Raw genomic sequence first — 20,487 nt, 5'->3', positions numbered from 1 at the left:
ACACCGCCACCCAGCTTCGTGTCATCTGCAAACTTGGAGATATTACATTCAATTCCTTATCTAAATTATTGATGTATATTGTAAATAGCTGGGGTCCCGGCACTGAGCCCTATGGCACCCCACTAGTCACTGCCTGTCATTCTGAAAAGGACCCGTTTATTCCGACTCTGCTTCCTGTATAAGAATCCTGTATACAGAAACATTAAATAAATAAAAAATAACACGGAGTTAAACGGGTACCAAGATAAAACATATATATTGTAAATGTTGCCCCCCTCTCTCCTAGCCTGGAACAGCAGTTTAAAAAAGCCATCACTGTGGGTCCAGGATAGAAATTCACAACATTCTCTGCTCCTGGTTCCTGGCCCAGGGACAAGTCGCGTGTGCGCCCTGCTGCCCCCTTAGCCTCCCAAGATGGCGGCCGTTGCCGGGGTCCTGTTACCGGGAGAAAGCGCCGCAGCTGTCCGCTCGGGGAAAGGCCGGAGCCGCAAGTTGTTGTTCGGGGCCTGAGGCCCACAGCGGGTGTGTTGTCTCGCGGGCGGGGCCTGAGCCCGCACTCGGTGTGTGTGAAGCCCGCGTCCCCCCGGGGTTTATTAACCCGCTCCCTCCGCCCATCTCTCAACCGCTGCCTCAGTCACAGCCGCCCCATCGCGCATGCTCAGCTCACGCTGCCCGGGTGATTGACGGCAATTCCAGGCCAATAGGAAGAGCGGGGGCGGGGCTGGAGGACCAAGCGGGCGGTTGATTCTCCAACCAATCGGAGTGTGCGAGGGGCGGGCCTGAGCCCGGATCTCCCGCACTGAGCATGCGCGGGCGGCGGCGGGGACAGTTGCTGGAGCCCGGATGATGTGGGACATGAGACCGTCGCTTGTCGGCGCGGGGCAGGAATTGGTGAGCTTCATAAACCCCTGGTGTAGGGCCCAGGGCCCAGGGCCCAATAACAGCCCAGAGGCTGAGCCCGGCTTTGTCTCGCGGGGACAGGGCCTCAGGCTCCCAGGGACACGGACACTAAATGCATTTTGGAAGCAAGAAAAATGGGAGGCATTCTAAACCAAATGGTCCAATTTAAAGGTGAACACAAATCTGTGAGGGGCAGGATCAGCTGATCAATCTGTTAAAGCATTAATAGCAGTATAGAGTACAACAACAAGTTCCTTATGCTGAACCTTTATCAGTCACTAGTTAGACCTCAGATATTGAGGATTGGGCTCAATTCTGGGCTCCACACTTTGAAAAGTTCATCAATAATAACTTTCAAAACGATGAATGCGTCAAAAGGAAAATGTTCTGGTGCTTTGGGGTAGGTGCAGGGAGTGGCTCTTTCAGTGAGTCGGACAGGCTTGATGGGCCGATTGGTCTCCTTCTGTGCTATATGGTTCCCTGAAATGGTGACAGTCTGGGAGCATCTGTCTAAGGTGGTGAAATGGTGAGTGGTCAGGGAGAGCCCATCACCAAAACAGGGAGATATTACAGATAGATAGGGAGGGTCAGAGTGTATAAAGTGGTGACGAGAGCACAGACACCCAGACAGAGTCAGCACCTTCAGGGGAGGAGAGGGAGGGGAACCAGTGAGTGTAGAACTGAACCCAGCCAGAGTCAGTGCTTTCAGGGAGGGAAAAACATGGAAGCAGATGAAAAATAGTTGGAGATGGTGCGATGGGTTTGGATTTCTGCTCAGGGGGGAGGGAAGAGTGTGTGGGATTGAGATTACAGCTTTGGAGAACAATAAACTCAGACCAAATTCATGTTAAGATCTGACAGAGTTACTCGATTCATCAGGACCTCAATATACACTGTCTCATCAAACACTGTCTTTCGGATGAGAAGTTAAACCGAGGTCCTGTCTGCTCTCAGGTTGCCGTAAAATATCCCATGGCACTATCTCGAAGAAGAGCAGGGGGGTTATCCCTGGTGTCCTGGCCAATGTTCCACATGGCAGACTGGTGACGAAAGTAAAAGCCCATGGGATCCAGGGCAAAGTGGCAAGTTGGATCAAAATTGGCTCAGAAGCAGGAAGCAAAGTGTAATGGTTGATGGGTGTTTTTGTGACTGGAAGGTTGTATCCAGTGGGGTTCCACAGGGCTCAGTGCTGGGTCCTGTGCTTTTTCTGGTACATATCAATGATTGGACTTGAATGTTGGGAGTATGATTAAGAATTTGCAGAAGACACTAAAATAGGCTGTGTGGCTGATAACGAAGAAGAAAGCTGCGGACTGCAGGAAGATATGAATTTACTGGTCAGGTGGGCAGAACAGTGGCAAATGGAATTCAATCCAGATAAATGTGAAGTAGTGCATTTGGGGAGGTCTAACAAGGCAAGGGAATATAGATTAAATGGTACGACACTGAAAAGTGTAGAGGAACAAAGGGACCTTGGAGTGCAGGTTCACAGATCCCTGAAGGTAGCAGGCCAGGTAGATAAGGTGGTTAAGAAGGCATATGGAATACTTGCCTTTATTAGTTGAGGCCTGGAATACGAGAGCAAGGAGATTATGCTTTATTGCTATTTAAAACACTGGTCAGGTTGCACCTGGAGTACTGTGTGCAGTTCTGATCACAAGCAGAATATTATCTGAATGATGACAGATTAGGAAAAGTGGAGGTGCAACGAGACCTGGGTGTCATGGTACATCTGTCATTGAAAGTTGGCATGCAGGTACAGCAGGCGGTGAAGAAGGCAAATGGCATGTTGGCCTTCATAGCGAGGGGATTTGAGCATAGGAGCAGGGAGGTCTTACTACAGTTGTACAGGGCCTTGGTGAGGCCACACCTTGTCTATTGTGTACAGTTTTGGTCTCCTAATCTGAGGAAGGACATGCTTGCTATTGAGGGAGTGCAGCGAAAGTTCACCAGACTGATTCACGGGATGGCAGGACTGACATATGAAGAAAGACTGGATTGACTAGGCTGATATTCACTGGAACTGAGAAGAATGAAAGGGGATCTCACAGAAACATATAAAATTCCGACAGGATTGGACAGGTTAGATGCAGGAAGAATGTTCCCGATGTTGGGGAAGTCCAGAACCAGAGGTCACAGTCTAAGGATAAGTAGTAAGCCATTTAGGACCGAGATGAGGAGAAACTTCTTCACTCAGAGAATTGTGAACCTGTGGAATTCTCTACCACAGAAAGTTGTTGGGACCAGTTCATTAGACATATTCAAAAGGGAGTTAGATGCGGCCCTTACGGCTAAAGGGATCAAAGGCTATGGAGAGAAAGCAGGAATGGGGTACTGAAGTTGCATGATCAGCCATGATCATATTGAATGGTGGTGCAGGCCCGAATGGCCTACTCCTGCACCTATTTTCTATGTTTCTAATACAGGAAAGATGTGATTGCACTGGAATGGGTACAGAGGAGAATTACGAGAATGGTGCCTGGACTGGAGAATTTTGGCGATGAGGAAAGATTGGAGATGCTGGGTCTGTTTTCTTTGGAACAGAGGAGGCTGAGGGGAGACCTGATTGAGGCGTATGAGATTATGAGGGGCCTGGATAGGAATGTCTCATTTCCCTTGGCGACGGGGTCAACAATCATGGGGCATAGATTTAAAGTAATTTGTGGAAGGTTCAGAGATGATAGGAGGGCAAATTTCTTCATCCAGAGAGCATTGGGAGTCTGGAACTCACTGCCTGAAAAGTTGGTAGAGGCAGAAAGCCTCACCACATTTAAAAAAAAAATACTTGGATGTGCATTTGAAGTGCCGTAACCTACAGGGCTACGGACCAAGATGGAAAGTGGGATTCGGCTGGCGTGGACACGATGGGCCGAATGGCCTCCGGCCGTGCTGTAAATTTATATGTTTCAGGGCAGGTACAGCACTGGGTTAAATACAGAGTAAAGCTCCCTCTACACTGTCCCATCAAACACTCCCAGGGCAGGTGTGGCACTGATGCTGAATGAAGCTTCCCTGAAGCCCCGCCCTCATGCCCCCTTGATTGGTTGGAGGACCCGCTGCGTGCTAGGTCCTCCAGGTGCCGCTCACTCGCTCTCTATTGGTCAGAACCTCCCGTCACTCAGCTGCGGTCAAACGGAATTGGCTCACGGCTGGGGTGGGCCGTCCGGGACACTCGGGGGCGGATTTTCCGGCTCGGACCCGATCACATTCAGATGTTGAGCGTGCGCGGTGTGGTCGTGTGCTGAGTGTGGTCGTGTGCTGAGCGTGCATGGTGTGTTCATGCCAACGACATCTTGTATTTATATAATATAATATAATATATTGCTTTTCTCTTCACACATGCTGCCTGACCACCTGAGATTTCCAGCATTCTCTGTTTTTATTTCAGATTCCAGCATTTGTAATATTTTGTTTTTGTCTTGTATTGATATAGCGCCTTTAATGTTGAAAAACGTCCCATGGTGCTCCACATTATATCTCATATTATATGAGAAAAAACGTGACACTGGGCCACGTGGCGAAATTAGGGCAGGTGACCAAAAGCTTCATCAAAGAGGTAGGTTTTAACGAGCGTCTTAAAGGATGAAAGAGTGTTGAACACCATGTCAGCTGAGGCCTAACCAGTGTTTTATAAAGGTTTAGCATAACTAAACACAAATGCTGATATTTGTGTGATGGGGTTTAGACGGCCGAGGTTTATCCAGTCAGTTGGATGTGAGCTGAGACATGTGCACTTGGAGTGGGGAGCCAGGGACATGCTGTGTAACCGGGTACAGACACTCTGCACAGCCCACACATCACTTGTTTCCCACTTGGCCCAAAAGGAATATATTAAATGCAACAATTCACTTGATTTGACTTTAAATAGTTTCGTTTATAAATTTAATCATGCTTCTCATTTTATTTCTTAACTCAGATTCACGCCCTCAATTTATTTCTTCCTCCGAGCCTCTCAACTTCATCTGGCAGTGTAATGTTGGTGAGTGGTGATTGATTGCCCTGGGAACCAACAGGAAGAAAGCTCAGAGGCCGGAGGGCCAAGGGAGCAACGTGTTCTACAACCAATCGCGGTGCTTGAGGGGTGGATCCTGAGTCGGCCTGTCAGGTGAGTCAGACTGAACTCCTGTTAAACTATTCATCTTTTAAAAGTTAAATCGTGATTTCTTTTGTCAACCAAACAGTTTAATATTTGTCAGTATTTTATTTCCCTGGAGTTCCTATTATGAGTTTCAGACACTTCAGTGCCAAGTGGACCAGGTGTTTAAAGGTCATTCATTTCCCTCTTTCCATGTCGCTGTTAGTTAAAGGTACAGAGATTGATTTCCCCTCATTATACATCTTTACTAGTTAAACAAAAATCCTTCCTGTTAATAGTGAGTCACATTCTCCACTGGGGGAGGCGGCTGGTGGCTTCAGCCTTTAAAATACTCCTCCTCTTGTTCAAATCCCTCCAAGGCCTCACACCTCCCTATCTCTGTAACCTCTCCAGCCCGCCAACCCTCTTTAATAAGGAGAAACAATTTTTAGTGACAGACGGGTCGGTAACCAGAGGACACAGCTTTAAGGTGATTGGCAAATGAACCAGATGCTACATGAGAGGACAAATTAAGCAGTGAGTGGTTATGGCCTGGAACGCACTGCCTGTAAGGGTAGTGGAAGCAGATTCACTTGTAACTTTCAAAAGAGATAAATATTTGAGTTGAAATGATTTGCAGCGTTATGAGGCAAGAGTCCCGTGAGTGTATGTCGCTCGCTAACCGGTTTTCAGTTCTGGATACTGGTGAGGGCGATGGTTCCTCTGTGGAGTGCAGCCAGAGCCATGTCCACGGTACCATGGGTGGCTCAGCTGCACAGGGGTGTTTGAAGAAGAGTGGAAGAGCAATGGTGGTAGTGGATTCGATAGTTAGGGGAACAGACAGCTGCTTCTGCAGCCACAGACATGATTCCAGGATGGTATGTTGCTTCCCTGGTGCCAGGGTCAAGGATGTCACTGAGCGGCTGCAGGACATTGTTGAGGGAGAAGATGAACATCCAGAGGTCATGCTCCATATCGGCACCAATGACAGAGGTAGAAAGAGGGATGAGATCCTGCAGGCAGATTTTAGGGAGCTAGGAAAGAGATTAAAAAGCAGGACCTCAAAGGAAGTAATGTCCGGATTACTCCCGGTGCCACGTGCTGGTGAGTACAGAAATAGGAGGTTAGAGCAGATGAATGCATGGCTGGAGAGATGGTGCAGGAAAGTTGGCTTTAGATTCCTGAGACATTGGGACCGTTTCTGGGGGAGGTGGGATCAGTACAAGCCGGACAGGTTGCACCTCAACAGGATCGGGACCAATATCCTCACCGGGGGTTTTGCTAGTGTTTGGAAGGCAGAGGAAACAAAGGCTAGAAAATAGACAACAAGGGAGTTTGGCCGTGCTAAATGTCAGTGCCACTATGTTTCAATGAGATCACCTCTCATTCGTCTAAACCCCAGAGAGTATCAGCCCATTCTACATAATCTCTCATCATAAGACAGCCCTCTCATCCCAGGAATCAATCTAGAAATACTTCAATGCCAGTGCAAGGAGTCTAGGGAATATGGCAGATAAGCTGAGGGCACAGACAGACATGTGGGGGTATGATGTTGTAGCTATTACTGAGACATGGCTAAAAGAACTGCAGGAATGGCAGCTCAACATTCCTGGTTACAGGGTTTTAAGACGAGATAGAGAGGGGGATAAAATAGGAGGGGGGGCGTCGCAGTATTGATTAAAGTAACAATGACAGCTGTGAGAAGGGATGATATGTTCGAAGGATCAACAAATGAGGCCACATGGGATGAACTGAAGAACAAAAAAGGGGCTGTTACATTGCTGGGAGTGTACTATAAACCTCCAGTCAGAGGGAGACAGAAGAGCAAATATGTAGGCACATTTTTGAGACGTGCAAAAACAATAGGACAGTAATAGTGGGGGATTTCAACTACCCCAATATTAACTGGGATAGAATTAGTGTGAAAGGTGTGGAGGGAGCAGAATTCTTAAAATGCATTCAGGAGAACTTTTTTAGCCAGTACGTAGCAAGCCCAACAAGAGAGGGGCGGTTCTGGACTTAGTTTTAGGGAATGAAGTTTGGGCAGGTGGAAGGGGAAGTGAGAGCATTTTGGAGCTGGTGATCATAATTCAGTTAGATTTAGGGTAGTTATGGAAAAGGACAAAGTTAGACCAGGAATAAAAGTTCTCAATTAGGGAAAAGCCAATTTTACTAAGCTGAGATGTGATTTAGCCAGAGTGGACTGGAAACAGCTACTTGAAGGTAAATCAGTGTCAGAGCAGTGGGAGGCATTCAAGGAGGAGATAGCGAGGGTTCAGAGCAAGTATGTTCCCTTAAAGAAAAAGGGTGGGACTAATAAATCTCGAGCCCCTTACATGACAATATTAGAATATCAGAGATAGGAGCAGGAGTAGGTCACACGGCCCCTCGAGCCTGCTCCGCCATTCAATAAGATCATCGACCTCAACTCCACTTTCCTGCCTGATCTCCATATCCCTTGATTTCCCTAGAGTCCAAAAATCTATCGATCTCAGCCTTGAATATGCTCAGAGACTGAGCATCCACAGCCCTCTGGGGCAGAGAATTCCAAAGATTCACAACCCTCTGAGTGAAGAAATTCCTCATCTCTGTCTTAAATGGCCTACACCTTATCCTGAGACTGTGCCCCCTAGTTCTAGACATTCTAGCCAGGGGAATCAACCTCTCAGCATCTAACCTGTCAGTCCCCTTCAGAATCTTGTGTGTTTCAATGAGATCACACTTCATTATTCTAAACTCGAGAGTGTATAGGCCCATTCTACACAATCTCTCATCATAAGACAGCCCACTCATCCCAGGAATCAATCGAGTGAACCTTCGTTGCATCATCTCCAAGGCAAGTATATCCTTTTTTAGATAAAGAGACCAAAACTGTGCACAGTACTCCAGGTGTGGTCTCTCCAAGGCCCTGTACAATTGTAGCAATAGATCCTTACTCTTATACTCCACCCCCTTATTGCTTGCGTACCTGCTCGCTCACTTTCTGTGTTTCTTGCATGAGAACACCCAAATCTCTCTGAACATCAACATTTAAAAGTTTTTCACCATTTAAAAGATGGTCTTTCTCTATTCTTCCTACCAAAGTGAATAACCTCACATTTCCTGACATTATACACCATCTGTCACCTTACTGCCCGCTCACATCGTCTATCTGTATCTCTTTGCACTCTTGTGTTCTGCTCATAGCTTACTGTCTCACCTAGCTTTGTATCGTCAGCAAATATTACACTCGGTCCTTTCATCCAGGTCATTTATATAGATTGTAAATAGCTGAGGCCCCAGCACTGATTCTTGCGGCAGCCCACTAGTTGCAGCCTGCCGGAAGTCCCACCCCTCACACTCTCCCCAACCGCCCACAGGGTCCTCCAGCCCCGCCCCACTATTCCTATTGGCCAGGAGCTGCCGTCAAATCACCCGGACAGTGTGAGCTGAGCATGTGCAGGCGGCGGTGGCAGATGCCGACGCAGGAGGTGAGCGAGCTCCAGGGAGCGGGTTAAAGAAACTCAGGGCAACAACACCGAGTGCAGCCCCGGGCCCTGATGTAAACCGGGGAACATCCTCCCCACACCGGGGTTCCCAGGCCTGAATATAAACCGGGGAACATCCTCCCCACACCGGGGGGGCCCGGGTCCGGATATGTCGTAGTGCAGGAAACGGAGGAACCAATTTACAATGTGATAATGACCAGATAATTTGTTTTATTGATAAGGGAAAATATTGGCCAGGACATTGGGGATAACTCCCCTGTTCTGTTTGAAATAGTGCAATGGGATCTTTTACGTCCAACTGAGGGAGCAGACGGGGCCTCGGTTTAACATCTCATCCAAAGACAGCACCTCTGACAGTGCAGCAGTCCCTCAGCACTGCACTGGAGCATCAGCCGAGATTTTTGTGCTCATGTCTCTGGAGTGTGACTTCAACCCACAACCTTGTGACTCAGAGGTAAGGGTGTTACCGACTGAGTCACAGCTGACACAAACACTAGACGTAGTTGGAGCAGGTTAGCTCAGTTGGAGATGTTAGATGATGCATTTATCAATGCTTAGATTTTTTTCTATTCCTCAAAATCAATAACATTTTGGGACGTTCAGGCCAAGGTTCACAGATTAACAATAAGAAATAGGAGCGGAGTAGGCCATTTGATCCCTCGAGCCTGCTCTGCCATTCAATAAAATCATGGCTGATCTGATCGTGACCTCAACTCCACTTTCCTGCCTGCTTCCCATAACTCTTGACTCCCCTATAGTTCAAAAATCTGTCTATCTCCCCTTTAAATATATTGAATGGCTCAGCCTCCACAGCTATCTGGGGTAGAGAATTCCAAAGCTTCACGACCCTCTGAGAGAAGAAAGTCCTCCTCATCACCATTTTAAATGGGAGACCCCTTATTCTAAAACTATCCCCCCAATTCTAGATTCCCCCACGAGGGGAAACATCGTCTCTGCATCTACCCTGTCAAGCCCCCTCAGAATCTTATACGTTTCAATAAGATCACCTCTCATTCTTCTAAATTCCAATGTGTATAGGCCCAACCTGCTCAAGCTTTCTTCATAAATCAACCCCTTCATCTCAGGAATCAATCGAGTGAACCTTCTCTGAACTGCCTCCATTGCAAGTATATCCCTCCTTAAATAAGGAGACCAAATCTATGCAGTACTCTAGGTGTGGTCTCACCAATACCCTATGCAGTTGTAGCAAGACCTCTCTGCTTTTATACTCCATCCCCCTTGCAATAAAGGCCAACATTCCATTTGCCTTCCTGATCACTTGCTGTACCTGCTTACTATCCTTTTGTGTTTCATGCACAAGGATCGCCAGGTCTCTCTCTACCGCAGCATTTTGTAGCTCCATTGAAATAATAATTTGCTTTTTTATTCTTCCTACCCAAAGTGGATAACCTCATATTTTCCTACATTATACTCCATTTGCCAAATTTTTGCCAACTCACTTAACCTGTCTATGGGCCCAAGTTTCGACTGGAGTTGCTCCTATTTTTTTTGAGCAACTAGTTTTTTTTTTTGGAGTATCCTAAAAATCGCAATTCTCGACATTTAGTTTGCTCCAGTTTTAGTGAGTTAGTTCGGTTTCTTTTTAGTTCAGTTTTTTTTTCAAAAGGGGGTGTTACCAGCCACTTACGCCTGTTTTGGCCATTTATGCAAGTTTTGATTCCTAAAAGTTACTCCAAACTAACTTAGGGCAGCGTATGTGTCCACTTTTGTACGCTCAGAAAAACCTGGTGTAGACTTAAGAAATCAGCGCAGGTAGCCGGAGATAGGGAGGGGGAAGGGAAGAGCGAGGATTTTGTAAAGCACGAAATACCTTCACAACAACATTAAAGAAGCATAAGTACATTTAAAGCACCAAGCACCAAATAAAGCACAAAAATCAGCATCCAATAACAAATCAAAAATACAAGGAAGCTGAGAGGACCTGCACCATGACTTACAAAGCACAAAAAGTAATAAGCAATTAATTAATAAATAAAAAATAGAAGGAACACTGCACCTAAAGCACCAAGACCAAAGTAATAATCAATCAATCAATCAATAACAAATAAAAAATAGAAGTCTTGCCTTTTTGTGAAGGGAAGGCAGCGGGCCACCGATGAGGGAGCCCATTCGGCCAGGGCTAGGGGCGGAGAAGGAGAAGGAGGAGGAGGAGGAGGGGGGAGAGAGAGGAGAGAGGAGAAGGAGGAGGAGGGGGGAGAGAGGAGAAGGAGGAGGAGGGGGGAGAGAGGAGAAGGAGGAGGAGGGGGGAGAGAGGAGAAGGAGGAGGAGGGGGGAGAGAGGAGAAGGAGGAGGAGGGGGGAGAGAGAAGGAGGAGGAGGGGGGAGAGAGAAGGAGGAGGAGGGGGGAGAGAGGAGAAGGAGGAGGAGGGGGGAGAGAGGAGAAGGAGGAGGAGGGGGGAGAGAGGAGAAGGAGGAGGAGGGGGGAGAGAGGAGGAGGAGGAGGGGGGAGAGAGGAGAAGGAGGAGGAGGAGGAGGGGGGGGGGAGAAAGGAGGAGGGGGGGAGAAAGGAGGAGGGGAGGGGAGAGAGGAGGAGAAGGAGGAGGGGGGAAGAGGGGAGAGAGGAGGAGGAGGGGGAGGAGGGGAGAGAGGAGGATGAGGTGCAGGTGGGAGGAGGGAAGGGGGGGAGAGGGAGGAGCGGGGGAGAGAGGGAGGGGGGAGAGAGGAGGGGGGAGAGAGAGGAGGAGGAGGAGGAGGGGGGAGAGAGAGGAGGAGGAGGAGGAGGAGGAGGACGGGGAGAGGAGGAGGAGGAGGAGGAGGGGGGAGAGAGGAGAAGGAGGAGGAGGGGGGAGAGAGGAGAAGGAGGAGGAGGGGGGAGAGAGGAGGAGGAGGAGGGGGGAGAGAGGAGAAGGAGGAGGAGGAGGAGGGGGGGGGGAGAAAGGAGGAGGGGGGGAGAAAGGAGGAGGGGAGGGGAGAGAGGAGGAGAAGGAGGAGGGGGGAAGAGGGGAGAGAGGAGGAGGAGGGGGAGGAGGGGAGAGAGGAGGATGAGGTGCAGGTGGGAGGAGGGAAGGGGGGGAGAGAGGGAGGAGCGGGGGAGAGAGGGAGGGGGGAGAGAGGAGGGGGGAGAGAGAGGAGGAGGAGGAGGAGGGGGGAGAGAGAGGAGGAGGAGGAGGAGGAGGAGGACGGGGAGAGGAGGAGGAGGAGGAGGAGGAGGACGGGGAGAGGAGGAGGAGGATGGGGAGAGGAGGAGGAGGAGGAGGAGGACGGGGAGAGGAGGAGGAGGATGGGGAGAGGAGGAGGAGGAGGAGGAGGACGGGAGGAGGAGGAGGAGGACGGGGAGAGGAGGAGGAGGAGGAGGAGGAGGACGGGGAGAGGAGGAGGAGGAGGAGAGGGAGAGGGAGAGGGAGAGGAGGAGGGGCGAGGGGGGCACAAAATGACCTCTGCCTGCTGTGTTTTATACAACTTTAAGGATTGTAGCGGTTCAAGGAGAAAGCCAACCACTAGCTTTGCCCGCATCGCCAAAACACCCAGAGCAAAATGAAAGAATCTTTGCCCTCGCTGTGGAGTGGGAAGGAGAACACAGGTAGAGGACAGCTTCACCACGACACACAAAACCTGTTAAAACCACTACACTTAAAGTAATTTTCAGTCCTTCCCGCTCCAAATCCATTGAAAACGGTAATAAACACAACACAGAGGGGCCAAGTTCCCTCACAGGTCACGGCGGTAAGCCCATTTGGCCAGGGCTAGGGGCGGCATGCTTCGGGCCCCTCTCTCACAGCCTGCAGCACACGCACACAGAATCTGGGGGGCCAGGAACTACTGCACATGCACGCATACCCCACTGCGCATGCGCGCAGCTGCCAGCACACTTTGGCGCAGGGCTGTAGGTCTGCCCCCCCGTTGCTGCTGTTACGTTGTGCCGAGTCCACAGGAGGCCTGATGATGGTGCAGAATCCCGAGGTAAGTATTAGGCGCGCTTTTTCTTTGAGAAAATTGGCGGACCTCTCAGAGGTGCGCCGTTCTAATGGTCAGTCGAAACTTGGGCCCAATATCCCTTTGCAAATTCTTTGTATCCTCCTCACAACTTGCTTTCCCACCTATCTTTCTATCAGCAGCTTATTTGGCTGCAGTGCACTCCGTCCCTTCATCCAAGTCATTAATATAGATTGTAAATAATTGAGGCCCCAGCACTGATCCATATGGCAGCTCATTAATTACAGTTTGCCAACCTGAAAATGACCCATTTATCCCGACTCTCTGTTTTCTGTTAGTATAGATATAGGATTGGCTAACTAATATATTACCCCCAACCCTGTGAGCTCTTATATTGTGCAGTAACCTTTTATCTGGCACCTTATCGAATGCCTTCTGGAAATCCAAATACACAACTGCTACTGGTTCCTCTTCATCCACTCTGCTCGTTACATCCTCAAAGAGCTCTAACAAATTTGTCAAACGTGATTTCCCTTTCCTAAAACCATGCTGTCTCTGCTTGATTGTGTTATGATTTTCTAAATGTCCTACTATTTCCTTAATAATGGACTCCAGTATTTTCCCAATGAGAGATGTTAGGCTAACTGGTCTATAAGGGAAAATGGAGTACGAGAAGAAGCTTGCAGGGAACATTAAGACGGATTGCAAAAGTTTCTATAGATATGTAAAGAGAAAAAGGTTAGTAAAGACAAACGTAGGTCCCCTGCAGTCAGAATCAGGAGAAGTCATAACGGGGAGCAAAGAAATGGCGGACCAATTGAACAAGTACTTTGGTTCGGTATTCACTAAGGAGGACACTAACAACCTTCCGGTTATAAAAGGTCAGAGGGTCTAGTAAGGAGGAGGAACTGAGGGAAATCCTTATTAGTCGGGAAATTGTGTTGGGGAAATTGATGGGATTGAAGGCCGATAAATCCCCAGGGCCTGATGGTCTGCATCCCAGAGTACTTAAGGAGGTGGCCTTGGAAATAGCGGATGCATTGACAGTTATTTTCCAACATTCCATTGACTCTGGATCAGTTCCTAAGAAGTGGAGGGTAGCCAATGTAACCCCACTTTTTAAAAAAGGAGGGAGAGAGAAAACAGGGAATTATAGACCGGTCAGCCTGACATCGGTAGTGGGTAAGATGATGGAATCAATTATTAAGGATGTCATAGCAGCGCATTTGGAAAGAGGTGACATGATAGGTCAAGTCAGCATGGATTTGTGAAAGGGAAATCATGCTTGACAAATCTTCTGGAATTTTTTGAGGATGTTTCCAGTAGAGTGGACAAGGGAGAACCAGTTGATGTGGTATATTTGGACTTTCAGAAGGCTTTCGACAAGGTCCCACACAAAAGATTAATGTGCAAAGTTAAAGCACATGGGATTGGGGGTAGTGTGCTGACATGGAGTGAGAACTGGTTTTCAGACAGAAATCAAAGAATAGGAGTAAATGGGTACTTTTCAGAATGGCAGGCAGTGACTAGTGGGCTACCGCAAGGTTCTGTGCTGGGGCCCCAGCTGTTTACACTGTACATTAATGATTTAGACGAGGGGATTAAATGTAGTATGTCCAAATTTGCGGATGACACTAAGTTGGGTGGCAGTGTGAGCTGCGAGGAGGATGCTATGAGGCTGCAGAGCGACTTGGATAGGTTAGGTGAGTGGGCAAATGTATGGCAGATGACGTATAATGTGGATAAATGTGAGGTTATCCACTTTGGTGGTAAAAACAGAGAGACAGACTATTATCTGAATGGTGACAGATTAGGAAAAGGGGAGGTGCAAGGAGACCTGGGTGTCATGGTACATCAGTCATTGAAGGTTGGCATGCAGGTACAGCATGCGGTTAAGAAAGCAAATGGCATGTTGGCCTTCATAGCGAGGGGATTTGAGTACAGGGGCAGGGAGGTGTTGCTACAGTTGTACAGGGCCTTGGTGAGGCCACTCCTGGAGTATTGTGTACAGTTTTGGTCTCCTAACCTGAGGAAGGACATTCTTGCTATTAAGGGAGTGCAGCGAAGGTTCACCAGACTGATTCCCGGGATGGCGGGACTGACATTTCAAGAAAGACTGGATCAACTGGGCTTGTATTCACTGGAGTGCAGAAGAATGAGAGGGGACCTCATAGAAACGTTTAAAATTCTGATGGGTTCAGACAGGTTAGATGCAGGAAGAATGTTCCCAATGTTGGGGAAGTCCAGAACCAAGGGTCACAGTCTAAGGATAAGGGGTAAGCCATTTAGGACCGAGATGAGGAGAAACTTCTTCACCCAGAGAGTGGTGAACCTGTGGAATTCTCTACCACAGAAAGTTGTTGAGGCCAATTCACTAAATATATTCAAAAATGAGTTAGATGAAGTCCTTACTACTAGGGGGATCAAGGGGTATGGCGAGAAAGCAGGAATGGGATACTGAAGTTGCATGTTCAGCCATGAACTCATTGAATGGTAGTGCAGGCTAGAAGGGCCAAATGGCCTACTCCTGCACCTATTTTCTATGTTTCTTTGTTTCTATTTCCTGCTTTCTGTCTCCCTCCCTTGTTGAATAGTGGCGTTGCATTTGAGGTTTTCCAATCCACTGGGACCTCGCCAGAACCCAGGGAATTTTGGTAGATTACAACCAATCCATACCCTAGGATGCAGGCCATCAGGTCCAGGGGACTTGTCCACCTTTAGTCCCAATAGTTTCTCTCGTACTTTTTCTCTAGTGATTGTGATTGTTTTACGTTCCTCACTCCCTGAAACCCCTTGATTATTATTATTGGGATGCTTTCAGTGTCTTCCAACGTGCAGACCGATTAAAAAAAAAAAAAAAAAAAATATTTGTTGAAAGTCTCTGCCATTTCCCTGTTTCCTATTATTAATTCCCCGTCTCATCCTCTAAGGGACCAACGTTTACTTCAGCTATCGCTTCCTTTTTACATACGTGTAGAAGCTCTGACTGTCTGTATTTATATTTCTTTCTAGTTTACTCTCATAATCTATCTTCTCCCCCTCTTATTTTTATTAAGTCAATACTTAAAACCACACAGCAGCAGGAAAGAATGTTCCATAGAGACTAGATGTATCTGTTCTGAATTTCTGTCCTGTACTTAGTGATGACTTTTGTAAACTCCTTTTACAGGGTGTTAGAAGGGGAGGATTTGCAGACAGGAAACTCAAACCAAACATCACGTCAAGATCTGACAGTCACTCGATTCATCCGGACCTGAATATCATCGGCCTTTGAATGTGGAAGGAGAAATGTTTCTTTGTTCTGTCTGTGGGAAAAGATTTCAGACATCAGTGTGACTGGAAAAGCACCGAGACACACACCCGAGTGAGAGTGTTCCAGTGCACTGATTGTGGAAAGAGCTTTAACCAGTTACACAGCCTGAAAAAAACATCGCACCATTCACAGCGGGTAGAAACCGTACACGTGTTCTGTGTGTAGACGAGGCTTCAACTGATCGTCCAACCTGGAGAGACACAAGGCCACCCGCACCACGGAGAAACTTTGGGAATGTGGGGACTGTGGGAAGGGATTCCGCTACCCGTCCCAGCTGGAAGTTCATCGGCGCAACCATACCGGGGAGAGACCATTTACCTGCTCTGAGTGTGGGAAGGGATTCACTAAGTCATCCACTCTGGTGAAACACCAGCGAGTTCACACCGGGGAGAGGCCATTCACCTGCTCTGCGTGTGGGAAGGGATTCACTGAGTCATCCAACCTGGTAAAACACCAGCGAGTTCACACTGGGGAGAGACCATTCACCTGCTCTGAGTGTGGGAAAGGATTCACTTATTCATCCGACCTGCTGACACACCACCGAGTTCACACTGGGGAGAGGCCATTCATCTGCTCCGTTTGTGGGAAGAGATTTACTGGGTCATCCCACCTGCTGACACACCAGCGAGTTCACAACGGGGAGAGGCCATTCACTTGCTCTGCGTGTGGAAAGGGATTCACTACATCATCCCACCTGCTGACACATCAGCGAGTTCATACTGGGGAGAGGCCGTTCACCTGCTCAGAGTGTGGGAAGGGATTCACTCGTTCATCTGACCTGCTGAGACACCAGCGAGTTCACACTGGGGAAAGGCCATTCATCTGCTCTGAGTGTGGGAAGCGATTTACTGATTCATCCACCCTGCTGACACACCAGCGAGTTCACACTGGGGAGAGGCCATTCACCTGCTCTGCATGTGGGAAGGGATTCACAACGTCATCCCACCTGCTGACACACCAGCGAGTTCACACCGGGGAGAGGCCGTTCACCTGCTCTGCGTGTGAGAAGGGATTCACTACGTCATCCCACCTGCTGACACACCAGCGAGTTCACACTGGGGAAAGGCCGTTCACCTGCTCAGAGTGTGGGAAGGGATTCACTCGTTCATCCACCCTGCTGAAGCACCAGTGTGTGAGGCCGTTCACCTGCTCAGAGTGTGGGAAGGGATTCAATCGGTCAGCCCACACTGCTGAGACACCAGCAAGTTCACAAGTAACTGCAGGGGTTGGATTCTGCTATCATTGCTGCTGTTAATCACATCCCAACTGAATCGTGTCCATTCTGACAGATGAAGTTTGTTTCTGATGATAATAACTGGGCTGGAATATAATATTTTGATGTTTCAATAACTGTGTGTCGATATTTATGTTCCAAGATAAGAGGACACGAATTGATGTCCTGTTACTGACTGCTCCATTTTGGGGCCTTTTCTCCTTTCTAACGCTGGATTATTTCAGTTCTCAGACCTTTGGTTAATCTCGTGGACAAGTGCCAGCTCCCCCTACCTCCCAGAGTGCCTCTCCTTGCCTTGGTATCGAGGGAAGGTATCAGTAACACGCCTGAGATCACTGAACACAAAACCCAGTCTGTTAAACACTTTCAGATACTGGACTTAGCGTGTGCCTCACAGCATCCCTCTCACCGTTGATGTGTGAATGGAGCATCATGCCTGCAAACCTGGGTTCAATTTAAATTTGAATCCACTCAGGAAATGTATTTAAAAAAAATACAGATCACATCAAATAATTGGCAACAGTTTAGAGTCAACAAGATGAAGAAGTAAACACATCCCTACCCAATAATCCAGCTCTACATTCACAGGAGAAAGTCTGTTATCAAACTCCTCGACTAAACAGAATAGAGAACAATGCTAACTCTAGGAGTATCTAGAATCTGTTGTAAATATCTTTCAAATCCCGACTGATACAATCTGGCGTTTTCCTTTCAATTGAAGTGAATTGAAGATGAGAGGGATGTTGGCATATGGAACTCGGTTAATTCAGCTTCTGAAAGGTGTTCATGTTTAGTTCATTCCATATCGGGGAAAATGTGGTTGTTATCATTAGAGAGAGATTTCACTGAGCAACAGTTGGTGTTTGCAACCAACTGGCCGTGGATATTTTCATCATAGAATGTTTAGATTAGAAATATTATGTTAGAATAAGAAAAGTTCAGAGACTCGTGGTTTGTGCTTGCCACAGGAAGACCAGTGTTTTATGTGCTTCTAACGTTGTTGATGTATGTTGAAGAAAATGCAGACTTGTGTCTCTGGACTATGCCGTAGCCAAAGACGACCATATTAGGCAATGCCAGCTCCAGTTGGATAAGAGGTTGATGGCATAGCAAGAGATCCAGCAGTTAAAACAAAATTATCTCCAGTTATCTGCAGACATCGAATATCACAGCATCCTGACAAAGTTGGACAAGACTTTAAACTATTGAGTTATTGGGATCGATTGTTATAGAATTGAATTGTTATAGAATGGAAAAGTAGTGAAGTTATGCTAAACTTGTATCGAACCTTGGTTAAACTTTGTGTGTACAATTCTGGTCACCATATTATAAAAAGGATATGGAGGCACTGGAGAGGGTGCAGAGAAGATTTACAAGGATGATGCCAGAAATGCGAGGGGATACCTATCGGGAAAGGATGGACAGGCCGGGGCTGAGGCTTGAAAAAAGAAGGCTGAGGGGTGATCTAATGTCTCTAAAATGATGAAAGGTTTTGATAGAGTAGACGCAGTGTTTCCACTTGTGGGGACGAGCATAATTAGAGGCCATCAACATAAGATAGTCACCAAGAAATCTCATGGGGAATTCAGAAGAAACCTCAATACCCAGAGAGCGGTGAGAATGTTGAACTCGCTGCCACAGGGAGTGGTTGAAGCGAATAGTATCGATGCATTTAAGGGGAGGCCAGACAAGCATATGAGGGAGAAGGGAATAGAGGGTTATGCTGATATAGTTACATGAGGAAAGAAGGGAGGGGACTCGAGTGGAGCGTAAACGCCGGCATGGACTGGTTGGGCCGAATGGCCTGTTTCTGTGCCGTAAATCGATGTAATCCTATTGTTCAAGACACACTACTCGAAGGGGAAGATAAATGTCTTGGAACAAACACAATTGTTACTTTTGTCTTCTTTGTAAAATGACAAAGTCTGGGCATAATTTGTTTGTGAAATTAAAATGGATTATATAAATTGATGAGGGTTGCTGTTCAAACACATGGGAAGGGAAATTTAGCAGAAAATTAAGGAGATAATTAAATTTTATTTTGAAAAGGTGCAGTCTCTCTGGTTCTGTCCAAACTGTGTATTCAGAAATAAGTTTTTGGAGGAGACTGTTATGCTAAAGGTAACTAACATCCTTCCTCTTGTAGACTGAATCGCTCTCTGGCATATTTTGGGGAATAAAAGGTCCAAGAAGAGGTTCGGTTAAATAAAATTAAACAAAGAAAATGGGTCAAAACTTGGACTAAGTGGGAATGTTTGATCGATGTTTAAAGACAGTATGATAATATTGTGTTAGACAGTAAAGTTCCTCCAGGGTTCATGAATGAAATGGTGAACACTGTATAAAATGTAATGAGAGGAAGTGAGTGAGGATACAAGAGGAAATCAGAAAAATTAAACCTCCAAATGGGAATTTTTCTTAACTCATTGTTCCTGGGTGAATTGTCATAAATCACCTGGGTACAATCTGCTGTTAATGTAAATTCTTGTTAAAGTCAGCGAAGTTTAGGAAATTGCTAAGATTTCTCTCGGAGATGTTTGTGTCATTGCCTTTGCTGAACAATAAGAAAACTGAATTTGATCGCCTGGCCACTACCCGAGACATTGGGACCGTGCAGAGCGAGATGAGCAAAGATCTTCAGACACCCCACAATCTATTGATAAGATCACCTCAAATGGCTTGGATCAGATGTCACATAGAAACATAGAAACATAGAAAATAGGTGCAGGAGCAGGCCATTCAGCCCTTCTAGCCTGCACCGCCATTCAATGAGTTCATGGCTGAACATGAAACTTCAGTACCCACTTCCTGCTTTCACGCCATACCCCTTGATCCCCCAAGTAGTAAGGACTTCATCTAACTCCCTTTTGAATATATTTAGTGAATTGGCCTCAACTACTTTCTGTGGTAGAGAATTCCACAGGTTCACCACTCTCTGGGTGAAGAAGTTTCTCCTTATCTCGGTCCTAAATGGCTTACCCCTTATCCTTAGACTGTGACCCCTGGTTCTGGACTTCCCCAACATTGGGAACATTCTTCCTGCATCCAACCTGTCCAAACCCGTCAGAATTTTAAACGTTTCTATGAGGTCCCCTCTCACTCTTCTGAACTCCAGTGAATACAAGCCTAGTTGATCCAGTCTTTCTTGATAGGTCAGTCCCACCATCCCGGGAATCAGTCTGGTGAATCTTCGCTGCACTCCCTCAATAGCAAGAATGTCCTTCCTCAAGTTAGGAGACCAAAACTGTACACAATACTCCAGGTGTGGCCTCACCAAGGCCCTGTATAACTGTAGCAACACCTCCCTGCCCCTGTACTCAAATCCCCTCGCTATGAAGGCCAACATGCCATTTGCTTTCTTAACCGCCTGCTGTACATGTGGCATGATACTGGAATGTGTGTGTGTGTGTGTGAAAACGAGTCTCAGACATGCTCCGTTATCGTCAACAGCACAACATGAAATGACTAATGTGGCTCAGGAGAGTGAGAGAACTTTTTGTACCATCAAGGCCGTGACACATTCTCCATAGACAAACTGACTTTGAAATAATCAGGCTAGAGTTAAACACCGCTACCTGTCAGAG

The 20,487-nt window shown here is 47.2% G+C and overlaps 1 pseudogene; it reads left to right on the top strand.

Annotated features, from left to right (window-relative positions):
- Window positions 1-798: 798 nt before the first annotated feature.
- LOC139241184 (zinc finger protein 16-like) lies at window positions 799-19,899 on the top strand (annotated as a pseudogene).
- Window positions 19,900-20,487: the final 588 nt, after the last annotated feature.

Source organism: Pristiophorus japonicus (genome assembly GCF_044704955.1).
Source record: "Pristiophorus japonicus isolate sPriJap1 chromosome 24 unlocalized genomic scaffold, sPriJap1.hap1 SUPER_24_unloc_1, whole genome shotgun sequence".
Classification (NCBI taxonomy): domain Eukaryota; kingdom Metazoa; phylum Chordata; class Chondrichthyes; family Pristiophoridae; genus Pristiophorus; species Pristiophorus japonicus.
Note: the sequence above shows the minus strand (reverse complement) of the source record. Positions and strands in the feature narration are given on the sequence as shown.